This window comes from Cygnus olor, chromosome 5, assembly GCF_009769625.2.
Source record: "Cygnus olor isolate bCygOlo1 chromosome 5, bCygOlo1.pri.v2, whole genome shotgun sequence".
Classification (NCBI taxonomy): Eukaryota; Metazoa; Chordata; class Aves; order Anseriformes; family Anatidae; genus Cygnus; species Cygnus olor.
Window position 1 is genome coordinate 49,875,099 of NC_049173.1, and position 9,513 is coordinate 49,884,611.

General features: G+C 41.3%; 1 long non-coding RNA gene across 1 annotated transcript; it reads left to right on the forward strand.

The window, feature by feature from the left end:
* The first annotated feature begins 2,401 nt into the window (after positions 1 to 2,401).
* Positions 2,402 to 8,351, forward strand: LOC121070747. The gene is made up of 3 exons (XR_005820183.1): positions 2,402 to 2,756; positions 7,586 to 7,725; positions 7,980 to 8,351. It is a non-coding gene; the product is annotated as an uncharacterized LOC121070747 (long non-coding RNA).
* Positions 8,352 to 9,513: the final 1,162 nt, after the last annotated feature.

Below are 9,513 nucleotides of genomic sequence, written 5' to 3' on the forward strand. Positions count from 1 at the left end.
CAGGTTAGGAGGATTCAAGCACTTAGGAGGAAAGGAGGGCCTGTGCTCAAGAAATCGTGCTCTGTCCTTCCCTCTAGAGAAGAAACCGTCATTTCTATCAGCCAGGATCACACTCCGCTCCCAGAGGTGGCAGCCTGACTCTCCCTTGCTCCAGTGGCATATTTCTAACTAGAAATCCAGGAAAAATAACCCGGGTTTTCTACTGGATCAGCTCCCTAACCTGGCTCCCCATGAGGTGACAAGTATTCATGGCATTTCGAAGGATTCAGGAGAACTGGGGGAACAGGGCAGCACTTCTCTGCAAGCAGATGTCCTGCAGAACCTATTGCCAGAGAGTATGTCTAACAGGCTGCCTCGATCCTTCTCCAGTTGGTCAACACATAGCCCAATAACTGTTGTTTGTGCAAGTTTTTATATTTGCCCAGGAAAGGAGGTCTAAGAGCAGGTTGGCAGGCTAAGCATTGCTGCTAGTCAACATGGATAACAATGCAAGGTCACATTATGGTACTTTTTTTTTCCCCTAGTTCTTTTTGTAGTTCATTTTGATTTGAACTTACATATGAAACATGTATTAAAAAGATCACTATTGAGGCTTCATGCTCAAACACTTGAAAGAAAAATAGTTTTGACTATGATGGACTTGCTCTGAGGATGAAAGGGGTTATGGAGGGATGAGAGGTGCTGTGTCCTTTCTTGTTTGTTGCAGAGGCTTTTCCATAAAGAGTGAGTAGAGGGTGCAGGGAAAAAAAATCTAAAGGTATGGTTAGAGCAGTTATGTTGATCATTACAGTGATTTCCCTTTCCCCCAAATCTACTGGATGTCTCCTTCTGATTAGTCTTAATTGAAGCAATTCTATTATTTAAACATCATAGTCCTCTTTTTACATTTTCAAAAAGTTCAGCTTTGGTAGTTTCATAGAAGCTCACACGAAGACACTCCTTTTATGTGTGCCTCAGTTCTTTAAGTGAGAAGGGGACCCTGCTGGGAGGTGATGTCCTTTTGTCCAGAACACTGAGTCCTGATACTATTACTCCTTTGTCCTTCTAAGAAGACCCTGAACAGAAGAGATTTTACCTTATATATCCTGCTTGGCTCAAGTACATGTAGGTAAAGGAGGAAATTTAGATCAAAGGTTCTACTTTGCCAAGTCTGATTCTGTTCTTTGTATGTACAAGACAAATAAAGATGGTCTCTGCCCTGAGGAGTACTGAAGACCCCTCTGATGCAAGGTCACAATCCTTTTGTTTGTGATTTTTTTCCTGAGTTCAAATAAGTTTGCAAAATGCATGTAGCACTATAAGATTGCTACGCTATGCTTTTTTTGGGGTGACCCATGAAGATAACTCAAACTCCATCCAGAGAGAATGGTGGTGCGTGCTTTCCTAGTGTTGTTTTTGTGTGGAATATATACATCTGTTTTGGTACTCCTGCATGCATGTAGAATTAGAGTGGTCATGCTATTTTTCCCTGAAAATTGCCTACTTTTGACCAGTGAAAAAGAATTGGTACTGGCAAACCTAGTCCCACCACTTATGTCTGGATACAGCATCTCTGAATTTCAGCTTGTAAAGGACATCTGATGTGACATCTGATCTTTTGAGGGAGAAGTCTGTGTTCACCTTTTCCAGGGTAAGTCCTGGTGTCTCTGGAAGCTGTTGCTTTTCTCACAAAGCAGCATCTGAGGCGGCGCGTTTCTAGGACATGTTGCAATGCCTATGAGAGGAAAGGTGGTCATGGTATATGGGCTCTGAACAGAAACTTCTCTTCAGGCACTGTGTTAAATGAAAAAAAGGTTTCAGAGTGCTCTTCATGTTTTGTGTTGAGCAATTGGATAATCTGTTTGTAGGAGTCATTACATGAACTTCTTGGTTAGAAACAGTTTTACAAATAAGGGACTTACTCTAAGCCATCCTGGGGGTTTTGCAAGGCAAGTGATTTACATCAAAACCTCAGCCATGCACAAAACAAAAATGCTTGCTTTGGCTCTCTTAAGACACCTGTAACTTGTCAACAGGAAGATATTCTGGATCATGAGGATGTCTCTTTTCTGACTTCCCTTGGCCCAGGTGGTAACAGTGAAGGCCCACAGGATTCCTCTTTATTTCTGGGGCTCAGTTGTCCCTGACCTTTAGGGGCTTGTTCTGGCTGCCCATTACCAACTGGTAGTTATTTGTTTTTATCTCCCTTAGAACTTGCGTTTTGCCATCAAATGCTATTAGTTCTGTTATCTCAAGGAAGTGTTTTGTTGCATAAATAATATATGTTAAGGTGAGAATACAAAATACCTTTTACTGATGTGCCAGTGATATGTATATGGCCGTAGTACTGAGACCTCAAATTGAGAACAGTGTGGATTTCTTTGCTATGTACGTATAATTATATACAGGTAACTTCTAATTAATTGTAACACAAAGGACATGCCAAAGTGGAAAAGTAGTTAGAGACTGTTGTATTTTGATGGATTCTGAAAGATGTCCTATTTGGGAGGTGTGAATTTATGCACTGCATTTCAGGCTCCTGCTCAGAAAGTGAATATTCATCAGGATTAGCAGATTCTTCTGTATGAGGTGTTAAAGTGGGCTGTCAGCGTAATGAATGTGTTGTGTTGTTCCCTGTGCTGAGGCTCGTTCTGCCATCTCCACTCGCCTTTTAAGAAGTGTTGGTTTATTTACTTGAAGCCAGTTATTACCCGCTGCGGCCTATATAGGCAGGTGGGGGCTGACAAGATGGACGGTCCTTTCCGGGGCTGGTGCAGGTGTGGGAGAGGCTTTAGGCCTCGTGGGCGACTGCCAGGGCCACGTCCCTCTGTCAGTCTAGGGCAGAAGAGGTGTCCTTTGAGTAAATAGAGCTGGAACAATTAGAGATGCTTTCAAACACATAGGCAACGCCTGATTTGGGTTTGTGTGCCTGAGAGCCTCTCTGCATCTCCCAGCTCTACTGCTTGTCTAATCTGAGATGCTCTGTCTGACCACAAACCTCGTGCTGATGAGCCTTCTCCGATGCCTACAGACCATAGAAACTTTGCTGGGGTGTGCTGATTAAGATGCACAACCTGCCTCTGCTCATTTGCGTGACTTTTTCTAGGACAAGATGAATAAAATGGATTTTTCAACAAATACATATTTTTTGTGGGCAAGGTAGGAAGCCTTGAACCAATGAAAGAACAATACAGTTTTGGGAAAGTACAGCTACTGTAGCTGTTCATAACTTCTTTTACTAAGAATCTAACTTTTATATTACTGTTTGAAACCTTCCTGGTTAAAATCAAATTACATTAATGAAATTTCTTTTTATTGCATTTAGCCTAGTTGTTTGCAATTGAGATAAATTTGGAAGTGGACACTACTTGGTAATTGAACTTGTCAGTTTTGTTAAGCCTGTGTAGGTTTAGCTTATCCCACCTCCATTATCAAGTTGTACATTAATTCTTAGAGAGGATTTTGTTTTCTGGAATCTCTTCTTCACTGATACAGTTGTTGTGGTTTAGCCCGGCTGGCAGCCAAACACCACACAGCCGTTCGCTCACCCTCCTCCCTCCCTCTCCGGGATGGGGGAGAGAAACGGGAAAGTGAAGCCTGTGAGTTGAGATAAAGACAGTTTATTAAGACAGGGAAAAGAATAACAACAACAATAATAATAATAATAGTATTAATAGTAATAACGTGTACGAAATAAGTGATGCACAATGCAATTGCTCACCACCCGTTGACCGATGCCCAGCCTATCCCCGAGCAGCCGGCCACACATCCACCCCGGCTAGCCACCCCTATATATTGTTCAGCATGACGTCAGATGGTATGGAATACCCCTTTGGCCAGTTTGGGTCAGCTGTCCTGGGTCTGTCCCCTCCCAGCTCCTGCTGCATCCCTAGCCTGCTCGCTAGCAGGACAGAGAGAGGCTGAAAAGTCCTTGGCTTGGTGTAAGCACTGCTCTACAACAATTAAAACATCAGCATGTTATCAGCGCTCTTCTCATCCTAATCCAAAACATAGCACCCTGCCAGCTACTAGGAGGAAAATTAACTCTGTCCTAACTGAAACCAGGACAACAGTGTTCATTCAATTCCATTTGTGGTGGTGTTTGACAGGGAACAGAGAATCAGAAATAAAATAGAGTTTAAAATTTTTACAGGTTCTGTCCAGATAACACGTGTTGGTGTTCCTCTGGGTCTGGTAGCAAATCCGTACTGTATCCCATGAGCCATATGGGCTGTGTTTCTGAGGATAATCAGCATTCACTCAAGGAAAGGGGAGAATGAGTTTCAGGGTGAAACGGACTCCTTCAAGACACAGTCTGGTATGCACTCTGCTTAGAGGCTATGTCCAGGAGTATAGCAGAAGATCAGTTATCAGTTTCAGGTGTGCTTTGTCTGCATCCCGGCTGTCCTTTGAGGAGGAACAGTGTAGACTTCATTAAAAAAAAATAAAAAATAAAACTAAGAAATGGATTGCTCTCTCCCAAAATCCATGGGTAATGTGGAGAGGCAAGGAGCTGTATTCTGCAGAAATTAGAGCGTGGCAGCTGGTCTGTCAGGAGGAACAGAGAGTTCTCCACCTTGATTTCAGCTAGCACTTCAGTGATACAAGCAGCAGCCACTGCTTCCTGCAGGTCCTCAATGTCCACCTGGCAACTTTGATCACTGAGATGGCAGACATCTAAAGGCAATCAAACGCCCACCTTCAATGATCTGATGTGCTCAAAACTGAGGTAAAAAACAAGAACACGTAAAGTGGATTACAGAAGGAGTCAGCAAAGCATTTATTTGGATGTCAAAGATGTGGAGTCTTCTATTGCTTGTATCATTGAATGTGTTCATAAATACCACTAAGTATCCAGGGTGGTAAGCCATGATGTGAGTAATAAGGCAGGATAAGTTATGTGGTTACCTTTAGATGGCCACATATTTCTAGTGGTTATGAGGGGCAAAAAGCCAAATGTCTTCAGACACTTAATACAGGGTTTCTGGTGTATCATACATAAAATTCTTGAGGGATGCTGTTGCTTCATAAAAACTGAAAGAGTGCTTTATCATTTTTTATAACTCAGTTGACAAATAGGGACTCCCAGCTACTCAGAGTTCTCCCGATAGTCCAATCACTTCTCTGTAATAATGCTTTCTGAAAGCAAGAGCTATTGTAGATGCAATATTGCATGTGTGTCCCTTGAAAAAGAAACAATCTAGTTGTTATTATTACAGCCACCATTCTTAAATCATCTAGATCCCCCAAGGCCTGCGTATCTGTAAGCTTTCTCCTCATTGCCTGGATCCTGGATAGTTGGTAGGTAGATCAATGAGGGATTTTCCTTCTTGCCTGATAGAGTATCCTACTACAAGCCACAATTTGCATATAGATTTGATCAATTATAGTTTGAAGACTTCATATGCAGAATTCTGCTTAGGCCCATTGCAGATAAGAACAATAAAGTATAGGTCTGAGCAGTCCATACTCTTATTTGCACAAGGCAGCCTTGATATTTAATTCCCTTAATATTACAGCTCTTCACATGGAGGCTATAAGTCATTTTGAGTAATTGCATGTCTAGAAACTCGATTTCTGGCACAGATACACATATGGAGAAATTAAAAAAAAACCTAACAAAAAGAAAATGAGACCCTTAGAAAACAGAGCTAAACAAACGAGAGGGAGATAGTAAGGCTGATCATCCTGATTGTATGGAGATAGGAGCTGCTCCTGATTTCTGAGAGCTCTGAGGCTGTATTTTAAAGTACTACCTTTTTGGACTCACTGCAGTAAATGATGCTGGGATGTGCTAGAGAGTGATGGGTGAAGAATAGTTGAATTTTCTCTTCAAATCTGTTCCACACAGGAATGCTGGCAGAGATATATTAAATTTTCACTCAAAATAATTTTTCAGGGAGCTGAACCAACTGGGTTTCTTGTTATTCTGCAAATAGGCCTATCTATTAATCAGCTTCCATTAATAAATTTGCCCTTAGAGCTAGCACTCTATACAAACAGAAACCTTTCATGTCCCAATGTTATCCTTAGTTATGTTAAGGTTTGCACTTGTATCCTAGAATGTATTTGTGTTTGTGTGTTTTTTTTTTAATGTTTCCCAGAAGGGAAATGTTATTCTTTTATTGTCTTTTTTAGTGCCTGCCCATTTCAGTGCTAAGCATTGTGTATCCAAGGTTTGGGTCGGATAAACTGCCATCCGAAATTCACTTACAGCTAGACTTCAGGCCCCTGGAATAAGTCTCATATGACACCTCTGGTTCTATAGTCCTGGTCTGAATCCAAAACACAAAGATGTTTAGGAGAAACTATGATTGTGACAAGGAGAAGAGAAACTTATCCAAACTTTTGGAAAATGTACAGATTGTATTTTTCTTGTTAACTTCTGAAAACCCTGTGATGTGGCTTCTGTGTTTTTTCCCCTGACAGCTTTGACTTTTCCACATTAATCATTTTACTCCTCAATTTGTTTTCCCTTTTCCTTCACTCAGTGAAAGCTTCATGAAACCCGTGCTGGTTTTAGTTTTGGTATGTGTTGAAAGGTGAGGAAAATTGCCCTGCTTAGGATCATAAAACAGTACAATTGCTGGATACGCACATATCAGGCAGGGCTTCGGCGTTCCACGCCAGAGCTTTCAAGTCTGTTCTTCACATGGGGCTCCTAAATAGATGTTTAAATTAGTGCTAAACCCATAAAGTGGCTGTTCGCATGCATGAATATCTGTGGTCTCAGTACGGAATTTCAATTTTTTTTCATGCAGTCAGTCAGAGCTCCATAACCAAAATGAGTACCTCATGTGCTTGGCATTGCACAGATGCTTGGTAAGAATCCAAGAGAATTTACCGTTCAGTACTGGTATTTCCTGAAGGTTTATATTTTTCAACTAGACGCCTGTCATCTCAGTATACACACTGTTAATTCACATAATTCTTTTAACTCCGTCCTCCAAAACTCAGCTCTGCTGAAATTGAGTTCATTGGACATTCAGTTCATCGGTGTTACAGCAGGGATGAACTCAGAAACTCAGATTTGAAAGAGCCCAGCCAAGTCTGACTGAAACATTTTTTAATGCTCCAGGGAGAAATTAATTCTGCTCAATCACTTTTGATTCACCTGAAACATAAAGGGAATTGCAGACACTTTAATAGCTGAATTGAAAGACTGTTGAGTCACCATTATATCTCTGTAGTCTTTGTTCACTTGCTATTTTGCAGCTGCTTTTACTGTTATTCACTGAGTTGCACAGAAATCTCTGATAGTGGTACTATGAGATTTTTATTTCCCTGGCAGTAGGAGAATCACAGTGCTAATCCAAATCATTACGGCTAGCACCAGGGGGCTTTGCATTTAAAGAGAAGGTTGTACGGTAGAATCTGTAACAGCAAGTGACTGTCTCCAAGTGGTAAGCAAGGTGTCCTGGTTTTGTGTATGAAGCTCTGGATACTTTTGAACTGGCCTTTAGAGGACTTGCATGAAATGTGCTGCATCTGGAACTTGAGACCTTAGGTACTTCCATAATATAAGTAATTAATAACTTAGTAAGTGGGTGGTTTTATCTCCATATTTTGGCCATGTGAATTGATCTGGATTGCCTCTTATGCGCAGGCTGCGATTCGTGAGTAGCACCGCGAACGAAGCTGCCTTGTCCTGCTCGTTTCTCAGAGGTGGTGCTGGCAGAAGACGTCACACATCCTGCAGTGCCTTCTGCACTCCAGAGTGGTACACAGCCCAGCGTACCAGAACGGGTACTTAACTACCTTTACCGTACTACATCTGGCTAGAAACTCTAAAGGTGTTTGGGTCATGAATGGTTTTACCATGCAGGCCACAAGCTCTCCAGTATGTAGGCGTGGGCCATGTGTTAGCAGGTACTGTGCACTAAGGCCCTTGTAATTTTCCATGCCACAAAGAAACAACTGAAAGAAAATTCAGAGGGGAGTTTTCTGTCTGACTGAAACAATAAAGAAAAGCTGATCCTTCTTTCTGCTCTTCTTTCCAGTGGCTATAAAGAGAGGAGCAAATTAGAGCAACTGCGCGCTACCCAAGGTCTCCCAATTACCCTCATGGCTACAGAGAACCGTAACAGCTGTGTTATACAGTAAGTTCAAAAGACAGTTTAAGCAATTTGTTGCTGATCACTTGCATAAAAGTGGATAAAAAAGCCACCATTCTGATATAGGAATTTGATAATTAGTGTATTTCATCGTCACATTTCATAATCAGATTGTGCAGCTGTGAGAGTTTAAAGCATCTTGCATCAAGTCAGGTGGACCTAGTGCAGTTTTCTGACAAAGCTAACTGGTAGGCTTATGCAGGAGCCTGCCTGCTCTTTCCAAAACCAAAGGAGCAAATCATTACATGCCTCGGCACCTCGGAGTAGCTATACCAGCGTCTCACTAGCTGCCCCCTGATGTGTTAGCAATTAATGTTTGGATTCTCTTATGCTACATGTAGCCTTTGGTAAGGTACTAAATGTATTTGTGTCTGGGGTCTCCTTTCCTGACTGTGCAATTGAGGATGCAGACTTTTTTTTATTATTATTATTATTTATTGTTTTAGAGGAAAGAAAAAAAAAGAGAGAATCTGTGGGGGTGGGGGTAGAAGCAGCAAATCTCTTGTATTTTCTCCTCTTCATTCAGATAAGTCTCTGTGTGTGACTCTTGCAATGATGCCTGCAACCCAGACTTGAGAGTCTTTTAGTACAGGCGAGACAAAGAAATGGATTGCATGCCTAGATCTCACTTGTGCTCCCCTCTGAGGTCAGAATTAGAATGAATTGTAAACAAAAGTTACAGTGTTTCCCTTACCCATTTCTCCTTGGAGAAAGGAAATTAAGTAAGAGACTGCATAATAATGAAAAGAAAGCCAGATTTTACAATTCTCTTTCTTATAGCCAGCAGTCTGGTGAATAGTCTCAGAGAAGGGATTTGCTTTTTAAGGGCCTAACTAGTTCCTAGCTTGACCACAGCCTTTGTGTTTTACTCTGTATCTCAGGTCCTTTGCAATGTCAGCCTACCACTGGTTGCTGACATCATATAGACAAAGGTAAAAAAACTCGTGGGATGTGTGAACATATCCAGCCAGATTTCTCTCCTGGCCCTGATGGATGGCGAAAAGCTAGCAATGAGAAGAGAGAGCAATCTACCTTATCCTAGTTCACGTAAATGCAAAAATAATAAGAAGAAAATTATCTCTAAGCAAATGTGTCTTAATGGCTTTCAAACTGCTGTCCACAAGGCTTCAGTTAACCTATAAGGTAAATACTTGAAGTGATCTGAGGTATGCTGTGTGTGTTTAGTTGGTTAATTTTGTGAAACATGTTAAATTGCATGATGGCTTTGGTTTATATAATATAATTCCCTTCCAGATTGTTTAAGCAATTATAAATCAAAGCTTGCCTAGTGCAGTTCTGTTGCTCTGCTTTTCTCTGGGTGAAAGTAGTGGGGAGCAGAGGAAAGGGTGTTTTTTGTGTGTGCCTATTGCTAAAAAAAAAAAAAAATCAGAAAAGATCATGCAAGATCATGTAATTCATG